Raw genomic sequence first — 25,008 nt, 5'->3', positions numbered from 1 at the left:
AACCTATCTCGCCCTGACACATACACATTTTTGTGGTGGTGACACTGATCTGTCGCTCTGGTTTTCCTTAGTAAGGTCCATAATGGCAGGATCCATGTTTCGTTTTGGCTACCATGGACACCCAGTGTCTAGCACCTAGTTGGGCTTAGAAGACATTTGTTGAATGAATGAATGAACAAAGACTCAGTGGAGAGTGACTCCAAAAGCATGACAATGTACACTGATATTTCCTGAACTGGGGAGACAAATCTGAGACGTGTGCACATAATGATAGTCCACGCTCTAGGGATGAAAGAAGATGGCACACAGCCTCCAGATTCCAACCGAAAAACCCACCCAAGTAACTATTAAACTATTAGCTATTGTCTCTTAAAGGTAAGGCAAAAAGGTCCAGAGCGCTTGGGTGAATTGCTCAAGGTTGCAGCTAGCAGCGGAGCAGCTAACTTGACTCCAGAGCCAGGGATGGCCCCCCGCCTGCCTGGAGCACACACTCCAGGCCAGGAGCCCCAAGGAGAAGCCCATGACCTCACTCACCTGCCCCTCTCTGTCAAACTTGCACAGGTGGAAGCTCAAAGCTGAAGTGAGCAAGCATGTGACAAATGTCAATCTAGTGTCAGCCTTCAGACACCTTTTTGAGACAGCAGACTCCATGAGAGTCAGGAAAGCCGCAGTCAGAAAGAGCACTGAGCTGGTTATCAGGAACGCTACATTCAAGTGCTGCCGGCTACATCATCTCCTCCCTGGGCCTCAGTTTCTCCTATTGGAATAGCAGACAGGCTGGACAGACTCAACCCTAGGATCCATTCCAGCTCTAAAGTCCTACAGTTCCTGTGAACATCCCTCTGGCTGATGATGGAAAGTCAAACCCTTTTAAGAAAATCACTAAAGCCCTAAAATTACGTGGAAGCCTTTGAGATCCCTGAAAGAAAAGCATTGGCTAAATCCCCTCTATTATTTCCAAAGGATATTTTCTATTATTATTATTTACCAAAGGAATTTCTGGACAGAGTTTAAGTGCCCCTGAGCCTACAAAATAATCATCTCTTCGAAACATAACAAAAGGATCTGAATATTCTTGGCTGATGATTTTTTCTTTGAAACATGTTCACTGCTGAACAAAGGATTTTCTTCTGTTTTCCAATTTCTCTAAGTTTAAGTGAAACACACACACAAAACCCCATCATGATTACCAACCTGGAAAACTTTTTAAGTTAGCCCAACTGCCTAAGAACACATTTATAATGTTGATGATTCTCATTTAGGACATGCTTAGTATCGTCCACTACCCTGGGGATCAGCTGTTAAAAGCAAGACCAAAATGGTATACATTTATTGAGAACTATGTGCAGGCTCTGTACCAAGACCTTTATATGCATTATCTCATTTAAACCTCCGCATAACCCAATGCGATGAGGAAGTCGAGGCTAAGAGGCATTTGGTCTAAGCCAGTCTGAGATCACGCAGCTGGAGCTGGAGTTGGGACTTGAACCTGGTTCTCACAGACCCTCAAGTCCATCCTTTTAACCATCATGCTATGTTCTCTCCCATGCACTGGTTCCTTGAATCCTTGCTCCCAGCCTACAAGGCAAGTTTAGGAGCCCCATCACACAGACGAGGAAACTGAGGCTGGGCCAGATCAAGTCATTGGCCCAAGGTCATGCAGAGTGAGCGTCTGTCGGTGAAGCCAGGACTCTACCTCTGTTCCATCAGATCGGAACGCCCTTTGCCCGACTCCCCACTATTCCTGGGCAATGTGGGCATGGAGACGCAGGCTCCTCTCTCTTGGGCCTAATTGCGGCCCAATGTGTTGCAAGAGCCCATTCCCAAAACTTCCAAGTCTTAAGTGAACGAGAGAATGGAGGAATTCTTTGAGGTGCCAGTGAGCGTGTGTGGCTGAAGGATGGATGAAACCTCCAGGGCCGGGGCGGTAAGCTCAGCATTTGGTGGGCATTACAGAAATGCCTACTCCTGCCCAAGGACCTCGGACCTGTCGGGAATTCCACTGCAGGCAGCTGTTCGCAAAGGTTCATGACTTGGCCGGTAAAAATGTGCAGCGAGTTGCAACTTGGCACCAGCTGCCTCAGACTGGGAGAGAAGCTAGAGTTTGCAAAATATGGTTCAAATAACCCCGCCCCCCTCCTGTTTTTCTTCTTTAGTTTTAAGAGTGCAAGAAACGTAGAAGTTTTGTGGTTTCACACTGGTCTTTTTATGGTTCGAAAAACTCCAAAACAGAGTTGATTTAAAAAATGCCCCTGCGTAATGCCGACCATCGGCGGGCGTTTCCAAGGATGCACGCCATCCGGTCCTGGGACTTTGCAGACTTGCATGTTCTTCCTTGGCTTAAAGAAAAGGTTTTGTTCTCAAACAAAAGACACATCCTGACTCAACAAATGTTTGTGTCTTGACCTCTGCACCCAAATCCCAAATCTGCTCGCAAGAGGCAACTTAATACAAAGGACTGAGCACAGACTTTTGATCCTGCCAGGAAAATCTAACGCCTGGCTCTAGCCCCTCTTGGCTTTGGGATTCCAGGAATCTTAGGAATCCCAGAGAATCCTCATTCTCCTCATCTGTGTAATGGGCACAGTAAGTTCTACATGGAGGGTTGTTGAAAGACTCAAAAGAGATACTATTTGTAAAGCGTAAAGTAGATCCACCCATCCCTTCAAGAAATAATTGCTGATCACCTGCTAAGTGCAGGGCATTATTCTCGATGCTGGAAAATGAACAGTGAACAAGGCAGACCCCGTCCCTGTCCTGGGAGAGCCCACGTTCTTGTCGGGGAGAGACCATAAATGAGTCAAGACATAAATGAGATCATATTTGATGACAAATGCTTAAAGAGCAAAGCTGGGTAATGGAATTGAGAACGAAGGGGAGGGGAATCAGTGAAGGCTTCTCGGAGGAGTTGGCACTTGAACTGAGACTGAATGATATGAAGGAGGTAGCCATGGAAAGATGGTTGAGGGAAAAGTGTTCCAGACAGAAGGATCTGCAAGCGCAAAGGCCCTGGAGTGGAATGAGAATGCGAGGTAGCAGGGAGTGGAGGAGATAAGGATGCAGGGGAATGCAGGGGCCAGATCAGGGGATAACTTGAAGGTCATGATAAGGGGTTGTATTGAGCTTTATTCTAGGTTCAACAGGAAGCCATTAGTGGGTTTTAAGCAGTGAAATTACAGGATTAATTTGTGTTCTGACTCAAGCTAGATGGGGACAGAATAATAGTAAGATAAGTTGGAAAACAGGGAGACCAGTTAAGAGACTTTCTAAGTCTAGGCAAAAGATGATGGACTATTATGGCAGCAATGGAGATGGAGAAAACCTTATTAATTTTGGGACATACCTTGGAGGTAGGGCCATGGACCAGATGGCACCCAGAGAAGAGAAGAGAGCCAAGGGGCACCCAGCCTTTAGAAGCTGGATAAAGGAGTGTGGGAACAGTGGCCAGTGACGTGGCAGAAAAGCAGGAGAGTACAGTGTCCTGGAAGCATCGCAAAGAAAGACTTTTGGGAAGAAGGGAATGGTCAGCTGAGCCAAGTGAGCAAGAGGAGGACAGAGAACTGCCCATTGGATTTGGCCAGATGGAGGTCACACGGGTGGCCTTAATACATGCCATTTCTGTGAGGGATATGAGAAAGCAGACTGCAAATGCAGGCAGCTCTCTCAATAAGTTCAATACCTACAAGGGTTTTTTGTTTTTTTGCTGAGGAAGAGTAGCCCTGAGTTAAAATCTGTGCCAATCTTCCTCTGTTTTGTATGTGGGTCACCATCACAGCATGGCTGATGAGTAGTGTAGGTCCACACCCAGGAGCTGAACCTGCAAACCCAGGCCGCTGAAGCAGAGCATGCCAAACTTAACCACTACCCCATGGGGCCGGCCCCCATACAAGGTATTTTTTCAATTCCTCCTTTAGGAGTGGAAATTGAACACCTCATACCGTCCGTTGATAGAGAACTTTAAAGTTTACAAAGCAGTTTTACATCCATTGTCTTATTTCTGGTGACTTATGTGGGTCCTTTCGTGATAATAAAAATATCCATAATAATAACTTTTGATACTCAGATGTCCAGTCATATGGTGGACTGAGTGGACACTGAAGACTGTCCACCCCATCCATCTCCAGCCTGAACAAATAAAAAATGTTGGATACAATGGAACAATAAACTATTTAAATACAAAGCCAAGTTCAAAAGCAAGGAAAGGAAAATCTTCAGAAGCTTAAAATGAAGATAAAACTCAAACCAGAGTAGTTGATAAAAGCTGAAGACAAGCAACTCATAGGATATTGGAACTGGATTATGGATACTGGAGACCAGGAGAGGAAACGAGGCTTCAAGCTTTAGCGAGGCAGAGAATGTCCCGGAGCCCCTGTGTAAAGCCAGGAGCCATGGATCATGGCCCACCCATGAAACTCCAAGCTAAAACATTATTATAAAATTGTCCCAGAGCTGGTCAAACCCACAGGATACTAGCAGAACCAAGTCTGAAACTACCCTCCAAAGCTCAAGAGAACAAGGCTCCCATGGAAAGCTGCCCCCATTGAAGATGAGCTCACAATAAAAAATTGCAATCCTCATGAGCAAAAAACCACTCTGAGGTCTAGTACAATCCAAAGACATAGCAAATGAGAGAAATTCACCTTAAGAACTAGAAATAAAAGGAAAAGTTGAAAGATACTTGAAAATAAGCATATTCAAAATCTTCAAAGAGAAACAGGAAAAAATACAAACCAAGAAATACATACAAAAACCAGATTGTATGCAAAAGCAAAGGCACATCTGGAAAAAACTCTTTAATCAGAGATTCTAAAAATGAAAAATACAATCATTAAAATAGAAAAGTTCAACAGACTTTTCAAGGTTCAAGGTTAAACAGAATAGATACCTTAAAGCAAAAATATTGAACTCTAAAACAGACATTAGGACATTACACAGAATACAGAAAAAAAGAGAGATAAGTCAAATGGATAATAAGAAAGAGGAATTTGAGATCTGCAAGACAGAAAGAGAAGCTCTAATTTAGTTAGTTGAACTATTTTTGTAGGTCGAAAATGGTTGACTATGGGCAATTTCATACAGTTTTATCTACTATGTCTAATAGGAGTTGCAGAGAGGAAAACCAGAAGGAATGCAGGAGAGAGACAATGTTTGAAGAGCTGACGATTTTTCAGACGAAAAAACGTGAGGCCTCATATTGACTCAAAGCAATATAAATACAGTGTAGCGAACCTATCAAAGACAAAGAGAAATGCTTAAAAACCACCAGAGAGAAAAGACAAGAAGGATCAAATAATAGCAGACCTCTTGTCATCACTCTTCAAGTCTAGAAGACAATGATATAATTTTAAAGACTTGCAGAAGGTACTACAGCCCACAGTTCAAATGTGAGAACTGTACAGGACATTTACAGATATACAAAGATAAAGAATTTATCACCTACAGACTCTTACTAAATGAAAATATTACAACAAGAAGGTAATCACAATCAGAAAGAAGGAGGAGACTGCGAGAAAGGATGTGAGTCTATCAATTGATAAGTATGTTGGAACACTAAATATGTATTGACTGCAAAAAAATAAGAATGACTAAAGGAGGGGTTAAAATAGGGTAGAACTAAAATATTGGACAATGATAATATTTTTTAAAGGAGGGAAAAGTTCAGAATTAAAGAGCTCTGAGGTCACTGAGTAGTTAGGGCAGAGGATAGAGATAACTTTAGATCTTGCTAAATATTCACCTTCAAAAATTTTAGCAGAGGGCAACTGCTAAAAAAATAAATGTAGAATGCAGTATTTCCAAACCAGTAGTTACAAAAAATAAAATCAACCCCGTAGATAGGGATTGGCAAACTTTTTCTATAAAAAGCCAGATAGTAAATAGTTTCAGCTTTGGCAGCCACACAGTCTCTGTCGAAACTACTCAACTCTGCCATTGTACTGCACAAACAGCCATAGATAATAGGTAAATAAACGAGCATGACTATGTTCCAATAAAGCTTTATTGACAAAAATAGGTGGTGGGCCAAATTTGGCCTGCAGGCCATAGTTTGGCACCCCCTGCAATAGAAGTCAAATGAAAGGATAAAAGTGAGTAATAAAGAAAATGTGTGTACATAAAAAACAAAATAAAAAGGGGCTGGCCCGGTGGCACAAGTAGTTAAGTGCACGTGCTCCGCTGCGGCGGCCCGGGGTTCGCCGGTTCGGATCCTGGGCACACACCGATGCACTGCTTGTCAAGCCATGCTGTGGCGGCATCCCATATGGAGTGGAGGAAGATGAGAATGGATGTTAGTCCAGGGCCAGTCTTCCTCAGCAAAAAGAGGAAGATTGGCAAATGTCAGCTCAGGACAAATCTTCCTCACAAAAAAACAAACAAACAAACAAACAAAAATAATAATAATAAGTAAGTCTATTGGGAATCACAATAAATGTAAATGGATTAAACTCATCTATTAGAATATCCAAGTTACAGAATGATACAGTGTGATACCATTTATATACAAGTTTAAAACACACAAACAATACCATTTATTGTTTATGGATATGTTCATGTGTAGTAAAAGTACAGAAAAGGACATCTCCCATTCCAGAGAATGGTGTCTCAGGAAGGGAGTGAGAAGAACAGATTTGGAGAAGCTTACAAATGGAACATCAATATAACTGTCAAGGATTTTGTTTCCAAAACAAACAAAAAAGCCAAATCCAACTTGACAAAACACTAATATTTGTTTGTTCTAGGTAGTGGGTACATGAGTATTAGTTATATTACTCTCCACATTTTTCTTAAGTTTGAAGATATTCGATTGTTTAAGCATTTGTATCTCATTTGAATTTTCACAATCATTAGGGGAATAGTACATAAATTCCATATATCCAGATGAGGAACTTGAGGTTCTAGAAGGGTAACAGACTTAGAAAGATGAGACCATAATCTTCCAATTCAATTAAATATGCTGTAGCTACTACACGGCATTTTGTGGGAACTTGTAGACATGTATTTAGCAAACACTTCCTCTCTCCGTAATCCCCGGGGCCCTACCTTTCCCAGACACTTTTTCTCTTCTAACTATTCTTCCTGCCTCCATCCCTTCCCACCCATCCTCTGTTCTCTGAACATTTATGGTGTGAAAATCTAGCTTGAATCACACCACACTCCAGCTCTTGACTGCCAGCTGTGGGGCTGAGGAAATAAAAACAAAAAAGACATAGTTCTCTTGATGTGCTTTAATTTCCGACTCAATCAACCTCTACCTGGGCAGGCATTAGCTTCGCTAAGCCTCCATTTCTTCATCTGTAAAATGGGAATCACCATCCCTACCCTAAATATCTCCTAGGGTTTTTGCAAGAATAAAATGAAATCATCTAGCAGATTTCTGTTCTAACAGAAAAAGTCCAAAGCATGTCATTCAGAGCTCTCTTAAACTCCCTCTTCACTGCCTTTTAGCCTTATCTCCTATTACCTTCTACACCCATATATCCACTCCCAAATCACGCCATTTACTCTATCCCCTCAAGGCATTCTCAGGTGGTTCTCTCTTTCTCAACTAACTTCTTGCCCCAGCCCTCAAACATTAGTCAAAATTAAATTTTACCTGAAATAATATGACTTTCAAGAAGCTTTCTCCAGTGAGAAGTAAATGTTCCTTCCATTGAGCTTTCATAGTCTTTGCTTGTATATTACTATCTACATTCTTTATATCTAAACTACTGATTTTAGTGACTAAAGCATGAGTTCCTGGAGGAATCAACCTTCCGAGTGTCTAACCTTGATACGCAGTAAATGCATATTGTAACTGACTGAACACTGTGATGGACTGAACGTAGCCATGCCCAATTGAGCTCAGTTAGGTTGAGTGGAGTTGAACTGAGTAAGCTGAGTTGTGTTGAGTTGAACTGCGTTAGGTAGAGTTGAGGTGGGTAAGTTGAGCAAAGGTGGGTCGATCTGAACACTGAGTTGAGCTGAGCTGAGCTAACGTGCACTGGACTAGGTCAAGGTGAGTTGGGTTGCGTTGAGCTGAACTTAGCTGTGCAAACTCAGCTGAGCTCAGCTGAGTTGATTTAAACTGAATTGAATTGAGCTCCACCAATCCAACTCTGGAAACTGAAAGTCTCACAACAGTTTAGACTTCTTAAGACAGAAACACCCTGCCACCTGGTCTCAGTGATACACTGATTGTACACAGGTAGATTATCCACTAGGAAGATTCTCTTGTCCTCCTTTCATCTAAACAGCAAGGGCTGGTCCCCATCAGGTGGGGGGACCCTGGCTAGTTAGTTGTTCAGTGGATTGTGTACATTTCTTAGGCCATAGGACACAGAAACCAACTAGAGAGAATTCCAGGGGTTTTGTGTAACCATTGCCTTCTGCCTGGTTGCCCCATTGCTTAGGCAGAGCCCTTGAGTGGGGAGAAGAGTTCAAGAGAATGGCTCTCACCGCACAACTGTCTGCAGTGGCCAATCCCTCCAAAGGGGAGATCAAGGTTTAGCACTGGCCTGCCAAAAGATAGCAAATACCTGCCATGTCCGACGTCCCTCACAACCAACTGAAATCTAACAATTCCGTCAGAAAGGAATTCGGGTCATAGAGGCAGCATGTTGGGGTAGGAAGAACATGGCCTTCAGAGTCAGAGAAACACTTGTGACTTGCAGGCTGTGTAAACTTAAGCAAATGATTTCATCTCTCTGAATTTCAGTCTCCTTGTGCATCACATAAATAGAATAAAAAATACAACCACCTACCTCATAGATTTGTTAAGAAAATTAAATAAAGTCATCATAAAGCTTCTCACACAGCATTAGGCGCACAGTAGGTGTTTGAAGAGTATTCATTCCTCCCCTCTATAACTCTACAACTGATCTGGATGTTTCTTTGAAACTGTTCGTCAAGTCCACAGGGACTTGTACGTTCACCCCATCACACAGGAGATCATGTCTGAAGGAGATGGTGTGCTGTTCTGCACACACTTGGCCCTCCCTGGAGCACCGCAGACTGGCTGCCTTACCTCTCCAGGCCCCCGTTCCCCAGTCATTAAAGGACAGGTTGGACCAGACAGCCTCTAAGAACACTTTCAGCTCTGCCATTTAGGATCACCCACTTATTTCCCCTGGGACCTGCAAAAGCAGAGCCCCTCAGGGCCTATCCTATGCAAACACGGGCCCTGGCCATGGTAAAGAGCATGGCATCATTAGCATTGCTCATGATAAGTGGGATGTCGAGTTCCCTAGAAACGAAAAGGCTCATTTATCGAGGCCTGAAAAGGTGAGCCAACATTCCTGCCACTGCCGCCGACCACACTGGCCACTTCAGTTTCTGAATGGGTCATGCTCCTACCACTGGGCCTTTGCACACAAACTGTCCTCTCTCCATGGAATGCTTTTCCCCATCCCTTCACCTAGCTAACAACTACTCTACTCTGCCACCAGGTCTCAGCTCAGTCTCTGTTTCCTCAGGGAGGTTCTACCTGACCTCCCAGACTGGTCAAATTCTCTGATCATACATTTTCATGGATCTCCCTGTATTGGTCATGTATTGCCACGGTAATGCTGCTTAACAAAATCACCCTGAAACTTTACACAACCACCATGGATTAGTTCTACAAGTCTGTGAGAGGGCTGGACAGTCCCGCCACTCTGGGCCGGGCTCAGTCAGTCTCAGGTGGGCTTGCTCTTGTATCTGTGATCAGCTGGCAAGTCAGATTAGAGGCCAGCTGGTATGCCTCTGGTATGACTCCCCTACTTTCCACACAGTCTCTTATCTGCAGCAGGCTCGCCTGGGCACGTTCTTACGGAGGCAGCAGAAGCATACAAGGCCTCCTGAGGCCTAGACTCAGAACTGGCCCAGCATCACTTTCACTTCACCCCACTGGCCAAAGCAAGTCACAGGCCACCCCATATGCAGGAGGTAGAAAGATAGCTCCCATTTCTTAGTGGGAAAAGTCACACTGTGCGTGGAAGGGTGGGGAGTTGGGACTATTTTTGCAATCAATGACCCATACTCCTTCTCCAAGTCCATATCAAAATCATAATTTTCCCTTTCATTTATGTGACTCTTACTACCTTACCCCCTAAACCGTAAGTCCCAGGAAGGCTGGAACCAAGTCTTGTTTTTTCCTTACCACTCTACTCCCAGTATTTATTCATTCATTCATTAACAAATGACCTAAAAGGAAAGGAGCATTGTTCAGGGTATTTTTGTATAGTATTTCATTTCATCCTCAAATTAATCTGTTGAGTAAACATTATGTTCCCTACTTTACCCACTAGGAAACTAAGACTCAGAGGGAGGAAGCAACTCACCCAGAGTTACACACTGAGTAAGTTTCAAAAAGATGGTGTAGTGTTCAATACACAGCACAGCCAATGTGTTAAGTTCTTTTCCTTCTGAGAACCTGGTAGCGTTGTATTTTTCTGGCCCCCTGAAGTTAGGTGTGACCATGTGACTTGCCAATGAAATGAAATGTAAACAGGAGTGATGTGTGTCACTTCCTGGCGGAAGCTTTAAGAGCCAGCGTTCAATTCACCCTGTTGCAGCAATAGATGACGTTCTAGATAATGGCTGTTCTGTTGGTCAGAGTCCCTGAGTGAGGATAACACAGAGCTGAGCCTCCAGCTGATACTTATTGGACATATAGTATGAGCAAAAGGTCAACCTTTGTTGTATTCAGCCATTGAGATATTGAGACTATTTGTTATGCAGCATAACCTAACCTATCCTGACTGATACAAGTGCCTACAGCTGCCAGCAGATCCCAAACCACCAGCCCTGTCCCTGGCCCATAAAGTGAGCAGAAATGCACATCCTTTGGGTTGCTTGGAGGTTAGCACTCTGACCTTAATTGAGACTCTTAGTATATTGGCCACTTTTATGGGTGCCAACCATCTATGGTATAATTTTATTTCTTCACAAGCAGAGGGTTCTCCAGGAATGGACACAGGGGATGCTGGGAGGGGGATCAGGGGTTGGAACAAGAGGATCCCTCACTTGATGGTTTAAGTTACACACCAGCCATTCATCTCAGCAAACATTAACAAGCACCTCCTCTTCTAGGCCTTTTGCCAAAGCCTAGATATGGAGAAGGGAGAATCGTACCACTTAGTGGGTGATTGGGTCCAGCTCCCAATGAAGCAAACACTGAGCACAAGACCCTGTACCAGTTGCTGGGGCACAGCCATGGATCAGTAGTGGCTCCCCTAAAATATATCCAGAGTAAGGCTAAATCCACCCAGCATCCGTTGATCCGTCTGTTCATCCATCCGTCCATCCATCCATCCACCCATTCACTCACTATCTTGAGCGCCTTCTATGTGCTGTTGTAGAGCACCGTGTTCTAGGCACTGAAGATACATCAGAGGACAAGAGAGGCAAGAACCCTGCCCTGTGAAGCATCCATCCTGGTGAGGGGCAGACAGAGATAGACAAAGCTACGCACGGGGGCAGCACACTGAATCACCAGAAGTGCTTTGAGACCCATCCTCCTGTATTTGCATCCATATCTGCAGAAAGTTCTCCGGGAACTTGTCCCGAAGCAGTGTTTGGAAACACTGAGGACTGAAAAGGACACTGGTGGGAGTGAGGAGTCCTGGGTGCCCCTCCCAGAGGAAGAGACCAGCTTCCAAGCAGATATCAGACGCCGTTGGTCCCACAGCTTCAGCAGAGCTCTGTGGGGGTCTGCACAGTCCCACAAGGGAGAGGGACTCACGCAGAAATCCCCGTGTGTTCCCTGCCCCAGCCACGTGTCAACCAAGAGGGAAGAAAGGAGAGGCCCTGGGATCCCACCCCACACGGGGGCTCTACCCTGAGCCCTCCATGCAGACCACGGCGAGGAGTTTCTAATAGCAGGTTGTAGCTGCTGCACTCAGCTAGCCACACGGCTTGAAAAATAAATCAACAGTTTTGGTTGTCAGAAAAGCCACAGCAGCCAAACTTGAGGCTTCCAGCCCTCAGAACCAATGTGCTTGCATTTCCAGAGGGCAGGCCCTCCAGAAGCATCACTAAAACCTGCTGCCATCGGCTGACACGAGGCTTTGTGTTACCCAGCTGACCTCCGGGAAGTCCACCCTCCAGTCAGACCTCGCTTCATTGTGCTGCCTGCCATGGGCGGGTCTCAGCAGGCCATGAAACTGGGCTCAGGTGGGTGTGGCAGGGAGGTCCCACTGGGGGATTTAGCAAACTCCAGGGGCTTCACTTGGCTCTGCCATTCCTCCTCCTAAGTCTAGGCTTCCTGATCTACAAAATAAAGATAATAATAACACCCCGTCCCCCGGGGTTATTGTGATTTTCTTTTAAGTGAGATACATAGATACGGCTCCTATCATAGGATCAGAACTCAACATACGTTTGCTGACTTATAATATCTATACCCTCATGTTGCACATGCTTGAGTTCTTATGAGCTGGGCACGGGCACAGCTGTCTTCACGCATCATGCCATTTAATCGCTTAACTGTATGGGTGGGCATTTTTATTTTTCTTGTTTCATAAACACTGAGGCTCAGAGATTAACCATATGCACGTGATTAGAAACAGGGCTTACACCCAAGCCCTGTGTGTGTGCGAGCCCCTCGCTGATTTGGGAGGCTGCAGAAAGAAGCAGTGGGTGCCCCAGGGGGGCAGGCCCCGCCCTCCCTCTCTCCCTTGACCTTGCCTCTCTCTTTCTGTCTCCGCAGCCGGGCCTCCTGCCCGGCCTGTCCCCAAACACCTTCCATTCCCGTTCCCAAGCACACCAGAAGCGTGGGCTCCGAGGCGGTGGGACCCCAAATCCGACGCGCCCAGGCCTGTCAAGGAAGAGACATGAAAATGTATTAAGCAGGGTGGGAATGGATTTTTCTGATTCCACCAAATGTCTGATAGTGGGAACATCGCCCACGACAAGTATGTATCAGCTCCAGAGAGGCAGAGAGCGTTTCAGGACGCCGTGTGCTCCCGGCCTGGCGATGGCAGCTTTGGGGGTGGATGACAAAGCGGCCCAGAGGCCTCTCTCTCCTCGGAGGTTTGTGCCTGACTCTGAGGGGGCTGAGAGGCACCTGTTAGAAGTTGAGACAGGACTCAGAGCCAGCCTTTGCCCCAGCACTGCATCTGTCTGATTGCCCTCTCTGTCCCCCTTCACCTGCCCATTCCTGCCATCCTTCACAGCTCATTTAAATCCCCATTCTACAGATGAGGAAACTGAGGCTCGAAGAGGCGACATGACCTGGGGCACAAAGTCAGTAAGTGGCAAAGCCAGGATTTGGCCCAGGTCGCAAGCTCCAGGCTCATCCCCATCACCCTGACCATCCTCGACAGCCCCTGTGAGCCGTAAGCGGGGAACCAGACAACACGAATGTCGAGGAACTGATTCCGGTTCACAGAGCTGGAACAGGCTGGCTCAAATTGGGCTGCATGGAGCTATGGCTGCTCTGCCACATGCACACTCTGTGACAGTTGCTATATCTGTAAAGGGGGCCTGTGAGTTCTCGGGAGGGTCAAGTGTGATCGTGGCGGCGAGACTGCCCTGCAGCCTGTAGGCAACCTCGGACTCTAGCTTGTGTCTGCAGAGCACGCGCCCCAGGCCAGGAGCTACGTTAAGCCCTCCACACGCATTATCTCATGTTCCTTGCCTTTTTGATAATGATTCTTCTCGCCCACACAACAGCAAGCCAGCTCTGGAAGATCTCCAGGAGAGCAGAGCCACCTCCTAAGGACCAACTACTTCCTTGAACTAGTGTGGGTTCTAAATCCCAGAGATTCAGACACTGCATCTCCTTTGTCTGTTAAATTCACCTTGTACAACCTCATCAGCTTCCAAAGACGATTTGAAGTGTCTCTTGCCCGCACACTCACGCACGAGGATGTCCAAATTTGAAGTGCCATCCAGAGTTCAGACTTCTGGGCGAGAGAGATGTCACCTCTCCGTCTACCTCTTTATCCCCAGGGTTTGAATAGGCCTGGCACACAGTAGGTGCTCAACAAATATTTCTTGAATGGAATAATAATAATGGACATTCGTATAAAACATCACAGTGCACATTCCAAGGCACGTTTCCAGCCATTGTCTTGTTCAATCTTGATGAGAGGTGGTTGTTATGTTCACACTTTGCCAATGAACAAATGGAGGCTGGGAGCCAGAAGAACAGAAACCTCTTCACTTTAATGGCAAATCAAACCCTCTTTGCATGTTGGATTCCTTTTCATCCATCAAGGCTTAGATTATATGCCACCTCCTCCACAAAGCCCTCCCAGTTTTCCCCACCATTGATCTTTTCCTCCCATGTCTCCCAGAGCCTTTCACTAAATTTCTAGTATTTTTCATTTGCACTCTGGTGAGATCAGGATTGGCCTGCCTAATAATGGTGTCTTGTACTTCTCATGTCCCCAGAGCTAACACAATGCCCAACACACGGTAGGTCCTCAATTAATGTGTATTGACTTAAATATGTCCACAATAATCTACTTGTGGCTAATATGTTGGAGCTGAAAAGGATTTTAAAGGTCATCTACCGTCCTCTCGTTTAATAGAGTCTTCTCTGTGTTATCCAGAGAGTTAGCGGTGAAGTTGTCTCCTGATACCTAACTCAGGGCCCTTCCCAATGACCAGACCCCAACTAACAGCTAGACTTACCCTCCTGTGTCAACTCTGATGGTTGCCCCGGCTCAATCAGCGAGAGTGCCATGATGGATTAGTCATGTCTACCACTGACACAGGATGGGGGTATGATAGAGGGCTGTCAGCTGACCTCGGCATTAGACCATGCTATTCACATCAATTAGAGCTATTGTTTATTGATAGATTCTGCAACCAGGATGGAATTCCAAAGTGACCCACTCCACATCCTGTTGTCAAATTTTCCCTACCCAGCCCTCCTCTCCTGCTCCTCCTGATTGTCTCTCCAATTAGTTTAGGGTGTTCCTCAAGGGCAGAGGCTGTCTGGTTAATTTCTGCACTCCCACTGCCTGCACATAATACAAACGCATGGGTGAAAGTGGGGAAAAAAATAATTTAGTTAAACTTGGTTCAACAATGATGAGCCCATAAGGTAAGTGGGTAGACGTGCAAATGGACTGTAGACTCTCAGAGAGCACTCCTCCACATGTCCTGTCTGCATCAGCCTCACCGAGAAGGGACCAGCAGAGAGCCTGGCTCGCTGGGGCTCCTGGATGAGGACTCTCACCAGCCACTTGACACATGAGCTCACTTTTCAGGGGTATGGAAAACGCATGCCCATCTTTCCAGCTGTGGGTTGGCACATTAGCAAAACATCCACAAAGTATAGGTTTGGGGAAATCATCCTATAAAATGGAATGAGCCATTTTCCAAAATAGAAAATTGCCTGATCATTAAATGTTTTTTTTTTTTTTTTAACCATTCAAATATCTGTGGACCTTTCCCCAACAGCTCTGTTCCTGCTGTGTTATGGAGGGAGGAAAATGTGGATTTATTTGCATTTTATAATATCCCTTTTCTCTGTGAGAGGCTCACATGCCAACTATGTGTGAAGAGATATAAATATTCCAATTCAGTTATAAAAGGATGTAGATTTGGAATTCTGAACCTCTTGATTTCAATTGTTTACCAATTCTTTCTCCATGCTGTGATTTGTTCAAGGTATTTAATAAGCAGACGAGTCTATAAAAAGACAGAAGGCATATAGTTTTTCATTAAAGATGACCTTATGGTCGCAATCCCTTAAAAATATGTTCTGCTTTTGCCTTTCCAGGGAAAATGGAAACCTTTAGATTTTTAGAGGCTAGGAATAGAAAAAATGAAGTGCATACATTATAAACAAACAACCCCAAGCAGAAGGAAATATTTTTTAAGCAAGTCTAAGGTACAGTTCTAGAAGGTACTAAAAGTACCTCTCGCAGCTCCATTCATCCATGTATCTGAGAACCACAGAAAGGGTGGGATCCCATCCTGGGGTACAGACCCCATGTTAGTTGGATGGGATGCTTGTAAGGATCAGAACAGCACGCTGCTGTGGTCCCAGGCCCAGGCACTGGTTTCAGGCCTTCTCATGATCAGCTTTATGTCTTTTGGGGAGATTCATGTTCCCTGTGAGTGTCCTTGGTCAAGCATTCATTCCTTATTCCAAACTATATGGAAAACACCTAAACTTGGTGCAGGGCACTGGGCTGGGCTCTGGGGACCCAGAAATGTCTGAGATCCATTCTTGCCTTCCAGACACCAACAGGCAAGAGCAGACGCCCCCACCACTACTGAGTGTCGTGGAAGGGGCCCAGTAACAAGCTACAGTTGCCTGTGGGAGCTAGAAGGATATGATGTTGTGATTTATAGCAAGAAATATATATTTGGTCTTCACCTCATTTCTGGCACAGAGCTCCTAAACACTTGGAATTTCCTAAGTAATAAGAGCAATAAAGGTGTCTTGATAGTCACACCACACCTGAGTTTATGTTAATGAGATGACTTTTGGAAAATACCTAAGGATGGAGGATGGTTGCCAGGAGAAACAACCATGTGATTAGAGGGTTGGAACTTTCAGCCCCACCCCCCTGACCTCCAAGGGCGGGAGAGGGGCTGGAGGTTGAATTCGTCACCAATGGCCAATGACTTAATCGTTCAGGCCCATGTAATGAAGCCTCCATTAAAACCCAAAAGGACAGGGTTCGGAGAGCTTCCAGGTTGGTGACCACGTGGAGATTTGGGGAGAGTGGTGAGCTCAAAGAGGGCAGGGAAGCTCTGCGCCCTTTCCCCATACCATACCCTAAGCATCTCTTCATCTGGCTGTTTCTGAGGTATATCCTTAAGAGTAAAGGATTTATAATAGTAATAAACAATTATATTATTATAATAAATGATTTACAGCCAGTCGGTCTAAAGCACAGGTGACAACCTGGACTTGTGATTGGCATCTGAAGTGGGAAAGGCAGTCTTGTGGGACTCAGAATTGAGCTGACTTGTAAGACACCCAGCTGGTGTTGGGAAATTGCTTGGTGTGGGGAAAACCCACACATTCTAACTGGTGATCAGAATCATAGGGGGCCTGGGGTCTCAGGCAATACACACACACAAGTCATTTTCTTTCTCAGAGGACTTCAAAGATTTCTTTGTACACCTGATTGTGATTTTTAAAGAAATCATAGATTCAGTGCCTACCACGTGGCAGGCACCGTGCTGGGTGCGCCTCTGATGTCAGCTCATTTAATCGCTTAGTCAGACTCAGAAGACTGAGGCTTAAAGACCTGAGTCAATTTCTCAAGACCCAGAACTCATACATGGCCGACCAGGATCCAACCCAACTCCTCAGGCTCCAAACCCAGAGCTGCTCTCTTCCCAGCACCACATTCTGCCTTAAGAGATGAATCCTGGGCATCTTTAAATGCCTAGCTGATTTCCAGACTTCACATGAATGAACATGTCTGCAGTGTGTATTGGAGAGAATTCAGGAACTAGCTGAGTGATCTGATCACTTTATCTTGCAAAAGAGGAAATGCGGGCCCAGAGAGGGGAAGTGACCTGCCCAGAGTCACACAGCACAGAGCTAAGCCTAGAATCCAGGTCTTCCGACTCTCAGTGCTCCTTGCACAGCTCCACGCTACCTGCATACTCTCCCTCCTCGATGACACACGGGCACCAAGTCAAAAACCGTCTCAATGGAGTTGCTGTAAATATTTTCCACTTGGTTTGCAGGTTAGCAAGATTCCTTTTCTGCCTCGCAGTTTCAGACAATTTACGCTTCCATTCTCAAAACAGATTTTTATCCTAATAAAGGCTTTTATTACTATTATCCACCTGTCATTACACAGCATTAGACAATTACAGAGCGCAGACTTGCTCTCCCACCACGAACCTTCCCCTCTGCTCTCGGCGGGGGGAGGGGCGCCCATAAACAGAACATTTCATTAAAAAACAGAGATGAATCTTTAATTTTTTTAAGCACTGCTAAGACTGCTACCTACGCTCTTTAAAACTTTGTTGTGAAAAGTCACTGGCGTGAGGGAGAGGGGGATAAAAAAGAAGTGTGGGCTAGAAACCGTCTCCAGCCCCGTTTTGATTGCCAGACGATTGACAAAATAATTTGTACCCGTCGATGCTCATGAAGGGAATTTTTACAATGGATTTGCCAAGCAGATTTTTAATTTTAATCAGTAATGAAAAAATGACAACACGGATCACAACAAGACATCAGTTGCCGAGCCGGCTTTGCAGTCCCTGTCAGGCAGCCGCCATCAGGGACCCGCACCTCCATGAACATCAATCACTGGTTTCAAACTCCTGTACATCTTCGGGATTTAATTAGACATTTAAGTTCTTTACCCGCAATTTGCAAAACTGTCACTTACCAAAAGTGCAAGATGCTAAAAAATGTTCTGTGTGAGTCCCGGGAGCCTGTTTATCTCCCTCCCAGGGGAGGACTGGAAGTTAATGGTCGGACACCCCTACACATTCTCACTCGGCTACTGCCTCTGACCCGCAGCTACAGATATTTTCAAAAAGCCAAAAATTAAAGGTTGACGATTGTGATAAAAGCAGCCCCAAACTCTACCGTGGACAGACACGGGAGAGGAGGAGCGGATAGGATGGACGTTTGTTCTCTTTGTACAGACTTATTCTGAGACCTTCTTGGTTGTGACCACTGGCCATGGTATGGAAAACGGGAGGGCTTTCAAAGCGGGTTCCTGTCCTGACTTCACTGCATACCAGCTGTGTGACCTTGAGCTAATCCCTTCACCTCTCTGAGCCTTTGTTTCCTATAAACCTAGAAATAGATAAGTAAAAAATAAATAAATAACCACCCTTTGATCGTGAATTGCAACAATGTATATAAAGTCCCCCCTGTAGAGTGCTTTAGTGAATGTTAATTCCACCTTGCTTAAAGGATACTTTCTTTCCATCAGCTCTATCAGAGAAGCAGGAAATATCCCACCCATCTGAAGAGGGTTGTAGAGCCAGAGACAGATCAGCATCTCAACTTATTAGAGCAGGAGGAAGGCTCCCACCCGCCGCCTCAGCTGCCCAGCACTGTGCCCGCCTGTCCCAGGATTGCCTGCCAGCAGCAGTAAGCAATGACATGCACAACATATAGTGTATTTTGCTGTCTGGGGCTTTCCTCTTTCACCCTTAACAGCCCCTAAAGCTGTGTTTGCTTTGAAATCTTTGAGGCTTGGGGGTTTTTCATTGTGTTTGGTTTTCTGGTCCAGATTAAACAGAAGTGTTCTTGGTTTAACTTTCCATTGATGGGGGAGTGGGTTGGGGGATGAGCCTTCCGAGGTTTGCTCAGGCTCTTAGCTCTTGCACCACGCAGAAAGCAGATTAGGAAATAACGAAGTCTTCTCCTTTAAGAGAACCTTGGCTTAGTGAGGAGCATTATTGAAAAGAGCATAAAAGGTGGATTGTGAAAAACCTATTACTCACAGATAAGAAATGCACCCCAGGCAAAGCTGAGGAGCATAAACTCCTTTTCTAGCTGAAGTTTCTTTCAAGTGGTGGTTACTTGCCACCCCTAAGAATGGTGGGATGGAGAAATTACAGGATGTTCCCACCTTGCACTCAAGTCTCCCAGTGCGAGGGACAGTGCTCCAGACTGCAGTGTTAAGCCAATTCACTAGCTGAAATTGACCAAATGTCCTTTGCAATTTTGCCCCTACCAAGACTACCTGTCCTCACCTGGGCGACTCCTTACTGCTTTCCTGCAGGAAACAGACAAGGTGCTGGCTCGTCACCCGCCAGCTGTCCTTACATTCTCATCTTCCCAAGCCCTTTCCCAGAAGGACGCAGCCTGTCCAGTCTGGACTGCAGATTCCCAGAACCCAAATCCCGTGATGCAAGTGTCGGCAGGAACTGAGACTCAGCAAGTCCTGGCTGCAGCTCTAAGGCCGGGGCTTTCATCCGGCTCGGGTGCCAGCCTGCTGTGTGACAATGGCAAGCCATCGCCCCTCTCTGGGCCTCAGCTTCCTCACCTGAAAATCAAGAGAGCTGGTCAGAATGACCATAAAGTTCTTTCCAACCCCAAATGAGCTCTGATTCTGTGACGCCATGACCTTGGATGATAACACCTTAATCTAGCAAAAAACAAAGCAAAACAAACACAAATTTTAGAATCAGCAGACCTAGGTTCATATCCCAATCCTGCCTCTGTGTGTGTGTGTGTGTGTGTGTGTGCACTCATCTTCCTGCACCCATTATGTGTCACCTCCTCCAAGAAGCCCTCCCTGACCTCTCTTCCCTGAGCTCTGGTGAGGAGGGTCTTGTCTGGATGCTTGACCCAGACCCCCCTGCACGCACCTCACACCTCACGGCCCCCTCCTGTGCATTGATGGTAGCAGTGCTGAGGACTTCTCACTTCATATTGTCGTGGTGTGTTGACTTGTCCATCCCCCATTGAACAGTGGGTCCTGTCACCTCGTTTATCATCCCAGGTCCCCGGGATCCTCTACGTTTCTGTGTGCGCCCTCCCCTGGCTCTGTCACTTTGGCCTCAATCGGCCTGCACCTGTGACTCCCTTTAGAGGGTGGGTTTGGGCTGCCTGAGCTTCCTGCATTGAGGGAGCCGAGGTGCCGGGAGTTTACGACCCCCTGGGGAGGTCCTTAGCCAGTGGCTGGTCCAGCTCCCTGGCCTCAAGTAGGACAAGCTCAGAGGTACAGTGTGTGCTCCCAAGCTCCCCGCGGGATCAGGCTGAGATGGGGCATTTGCCTGAAATCACAGCCTCTCTCGGCTGCTCCCCCTGCCCTCGCCTTCTCACCCCCTCCCCCACCTCTTATCGGTTTCTTGTGAGAGCACTTCCTTAATAAATCACTTAACACACAAATTCTTGCCTCTGGATTTTTCTCTGGGCAACCGAAGCTAAGACATCCTGATTGCTAACAATGACGGGCACGTGATACATGCTGCTCAATAAACGTTTGCTGAATGAATAAATGAATGGATGGATATCTCCACGGGCTCAGTAAGTGTTGGATGGATCTGTCAATCATTTCATAGAGCTGAAAAGCCCGAAAAGACCAGAGGAGGTCTTCTAGAAGATTCTACCTTGGAACATAAGCTCCATGAGAGTAGAGATTTGTACCCATTTTGCACATCCACGGAGCCTGGCCCATTGTGGGTTCTCAGCAAATATTTATTGACTGGACGAATGTGGTCCGCCCTCTGCTGCCAACAAGTGCCGCATCCTCCAGTTAAACACCGACACATTTTTGAAAGAAATCCTGGGACCTGGCTTCCCACCCTGATGCTGAGCACAGCCAGGGCATCCTTCCTTCCAGACCCCTCCCTCCCGCCAGAGCCCACCGCCTGGCACCAGGACCACAGTGGAGATGCAGAACAGCTAGGCCCATGTCAGCAAATGTGTGTTCATGGTCCACACCCACAAACAACGCCCCTGGGCAGCATCACCCCGGGGTGACCTCCCTGGCGCTGTGGGAACAATGGCTGGGCAGAGCAATGCCAGCCCTCCGTGGGCCGGGGCAGGCCAGGGCGGCAGGTTCACACACTCCAGACGAGTGTGAGCGCCCTTCATAATAGGGCTTTGTCCTGCCCCAGTGAGCCAGCATCTGCAGAGCCCTGGGAGGGCAAAGGCGGCGGCCCATGTACACACCACCACTTCCCAGCTCTGGGAGGCTCGGCCCAGAGCCCAGAATCACGAGGGCGTCCAGGGAGGAGAGAGGCTGGTCCTAGGAGACCTCCTGCCAATGCCTCTCCCTGGGCCTAGAGGTGCACCAGGAATTTCAAAAGCAGTCTTATTCCCTGGCCATTTGCAAAGAGGGACGAGATGGGCATTATGAGGAAGAGGGAGAAAATCTGCATCCATTGAGCGCTTACTGTATACCAGGCCCTATGCCATGCACTTCACAATCCTTATCTCATCTCACCTCTGTGAGAGGTGCGTCGTCACACCTGTTACACAGATGGGTAAACTGAGGCTCTGAGTGGTAAAACGACTTGCCCACAATCGCCGGGACCCCAGATGTCTCTGCCTCCAAGGCCTGTCTCTTCCCCTCCTCCACGTAGACTCTCAGAGCTCTCTCCCTCCTTCCCTGAACGTCCACCCACCTCTCACCTCTGCAGAGCGGACCCAGCTGGGCAGAACCGCATTTGGACCCCGTGAGCACCCCACCCCAACCCCTGCTGCTTCAACGTCCCTCAGCCTCTTGCTCCACCTGGCTCCTTCTGAGCATGGCCACCTGCCGGCTGCCTACAGCACTTTCTCTACTCCCAGGACAGGGCAGGAAGGGCACAGGAACCTGGCCTCGCTCCGCTGCTCCGGCTCTCACCCTTCATCAGCCGGGCAACGGCTCCCAGGGGCAGACACTCGGTGCTTCCCCCATGCCAAGTGAGGACCAGGGTGGACTCCCCTCCCCAGGGAGCTGTGGCTCACCACCCACTCCTCTCCCGTGGGCCGAGCCTCAGTGTCCACAGATGGAAAGGGAGAGGCTGAGAAGACTTGCCCAAGGCCACCGAGGTACCTCAACTCCAGAAAACTGGTCCAACGGCCAATGGCGCCATCCGCGTCAGCCATCTCTCCACATCCATGTGCACTAGGCAGGGCATCCAAAATGGGATTTACATTTTATAAAAGTCTGGAGACTAAAAATAGAGATCCTTTGTGAGCAGAAGGCAGCAGCAGGAGTGATGTGACAGCTGCAGTAAGAGAGTGGGGTGGCGACCTGAGTGTTAGAAGCAGAAAGACAGAGCTCAAGTGACACCTCCACCACTTCCAAGCTGTGTGTCCTAGGGTGAGCTCCTCAAACTCTCTGAGCCTCGGTTTCATCATCTGCATTTAAGGCAAAGTATCAGGCCCACCTTGTAAATCTGTTGTGAGCATTATGAGAATGCTCTTGGCACATGACAAGTACTCAATAAAATTTTCTATGCCCTGTGTAAGACTCTTCTAGGCCACTGTGACCTTCAGACTCAAGCCCAAGCTTCTTGCCCAGCATTCAAAGCCCCTGTGTCGACCCCTGCCCACTCTCAGCCTCTTCTCCCTCGCTGCCTACGTGGTACTCAAGGCCCAGTCAGGGCACTGTGGGCAGCCTCCTGGGGCGGCCATGCTTCCAGAGCTCAGCACTTGGTCACCCAGAGAGCACCCTCCATCACCCACCTCAGGGATCCAGCAAACCCCGCTTGGCCGTCTCTCTCGTCCATGCACGGCCTCCTATGAAGGCTTCTGGATTGTCCCAAGCAGAGTCAGCAGCTATTTCTCCGCTTCCAAGGCACCTCTGTCCAGCGCCTCTGTAGTGGTCAATGGATCCTGCCCTCCCACTGGTCCTCATGTCTCAGGTTGAATTATGTCCCCAAAATTCACATGTTGGCATCCTAACCCCCATTATCTGAGGATGTGATCATAGTTAGAGACAGGGTCTGTACAGAGGTAATCAAGTTAAAATGAGGTCATTAGGGCAGGCCCTGATCCGATATGACTGGTGTCCCTATAAGAAGGGGAAATTTGGACACATAGATGCACACGGGGAGAAAGCCATGTGAACATGAAGACGGCCATCCACCAGCCAAGCAGAGGGGCCAGAGCAGATTCTCCCTCAACCCTCAGAAGAAACCAACCTTGAGGTCACCTTGACCTTGGACCTTGGCCTTCCAGAACCATGAGACAATACATTTCTGTTGTTTAACCCACCCGGTTCATGGTACTTTGCTACGGCAGCCCCAGGAAACTTACCCACCAGAGAGCCAGAGCTTGCCTCTCCTGTGTGTATCCCCACACCCTCCTTAGTCCCCACACCTGAGGAGTAGACACTCCAGTGAGCAAACTGAGGAGGAAACGGACAGGTGAGTACAATGTTTTAGGGTCAAAACCTTTACAGATTTTCATGCCAAATCAATCCTCCAATAGAGGCGTTTTTCCTCTGCTGGCCAACAATTTTCAAATAATGCACCCTGTCGAAGAGAAGTGGGGCATGAAGCAGAGAGCTGCATTCGGTCTAACCCAAGAGCATTTATTGAGCACCTGCTGTGTACCTAAAATAGGTTTCCATGCATCCCTAATGCTCCAGAGCAGAACCATGGTGGTCCACCACAACAGAAGACTTTTTCCAACACGTGCACACACACACACACATACACACGTGCACATGCACACACACAGGATATTAATGGGTAGAATTTTCTCAGTTTCAAGTTCTTCCTCTCCTAAATTTCTCTTAAACTGTTGGCTTTTTTGTGCTAGTATATCACCTAACATAGCTTCAAACTATATTTAGCATATTTAGTCATTTTAGGCTTAAAATGCCAAAAACATTTCATGACTTTCCACCAAGTGCCTCACAACTCTTTCTTTTTTTAATTTGACAACCTCAGGAGTTTCCTCATATTGTTGTTTTGGGGGATAAGTAGCAGTTTACATATCCATTCACCAATTCAGGTTCATTCACTAACTCCAGAAACGCCACTGAGCCCTCCTCTGTGCCAGACGCACACGGGCGCTGGGCACACAGAGCAGATGAGGCAACCAGAGAGGGATCGTTTCTCAACACATATCTCCCAGCCCACAGTGTGTGGGGCCCGCGCCCTGAGGGGAGGGCGGCTGGACCAGGTAGGGCTGGTCCTGCATCCGCCTGGGCCCTGCGCACGGCCCACGCAGCTTTGGGAGCTGGTCAGTGGGGTGGCAGGCCTTCGGGCTGAGCCCCAGGATGAGCTTCGCTGCCCTGTGCTGCCCAAATCGCAAGATCAAGCCTCGTCTGAGAGCATGGTCAGGTCCAAAGTCGGTAAGACCAGGACCTGTTGGATGGGAAGGCGGGAGATGCCAACCCAGGAGATCGCAGACGCTGTATCCGGGTATTTCCAAATCCCCTGCAATTCATCATGTGCTCGACCCTCCGCCCGCCCGCCTCAGCTGGAGCTATTTGAGAACCCTGTCTGCAACCCCGACAAACCTCGGCACCTGCCCCAGGTAGGCGCTCAACAAACGTTTCTCGGATGGAACTAGTTACAGCCCGAGTCACAGCAGAACAGCGGGGTGGGGTCTGATTCGCCATGAGCTCTTGGGGCTCTGCCCTTCCCTGCTCAGTACCCCTGCCCACCCAGCACAGCACCCGACCCCTCTGTGTGTGGACTGGCCCCTTC

Source organism: Ceratotherium simum, chromosome 24 (genome assembly GCF_057802395.1).
Source record: "Ceratotherium simum simum isolate JZ-2026a chromosome 24, ASM5780239v1, whole genome shotgun sequence".
Lineage (NCBI taxonomy): Eukaryota > Metazoa > Chordata > Mammalia > Perissodactyla > Rhinocerotidae > Ceratotherium > Ceratotherium simum.
Note: the sequence above shows the minus strand (reverse complement) of the source record.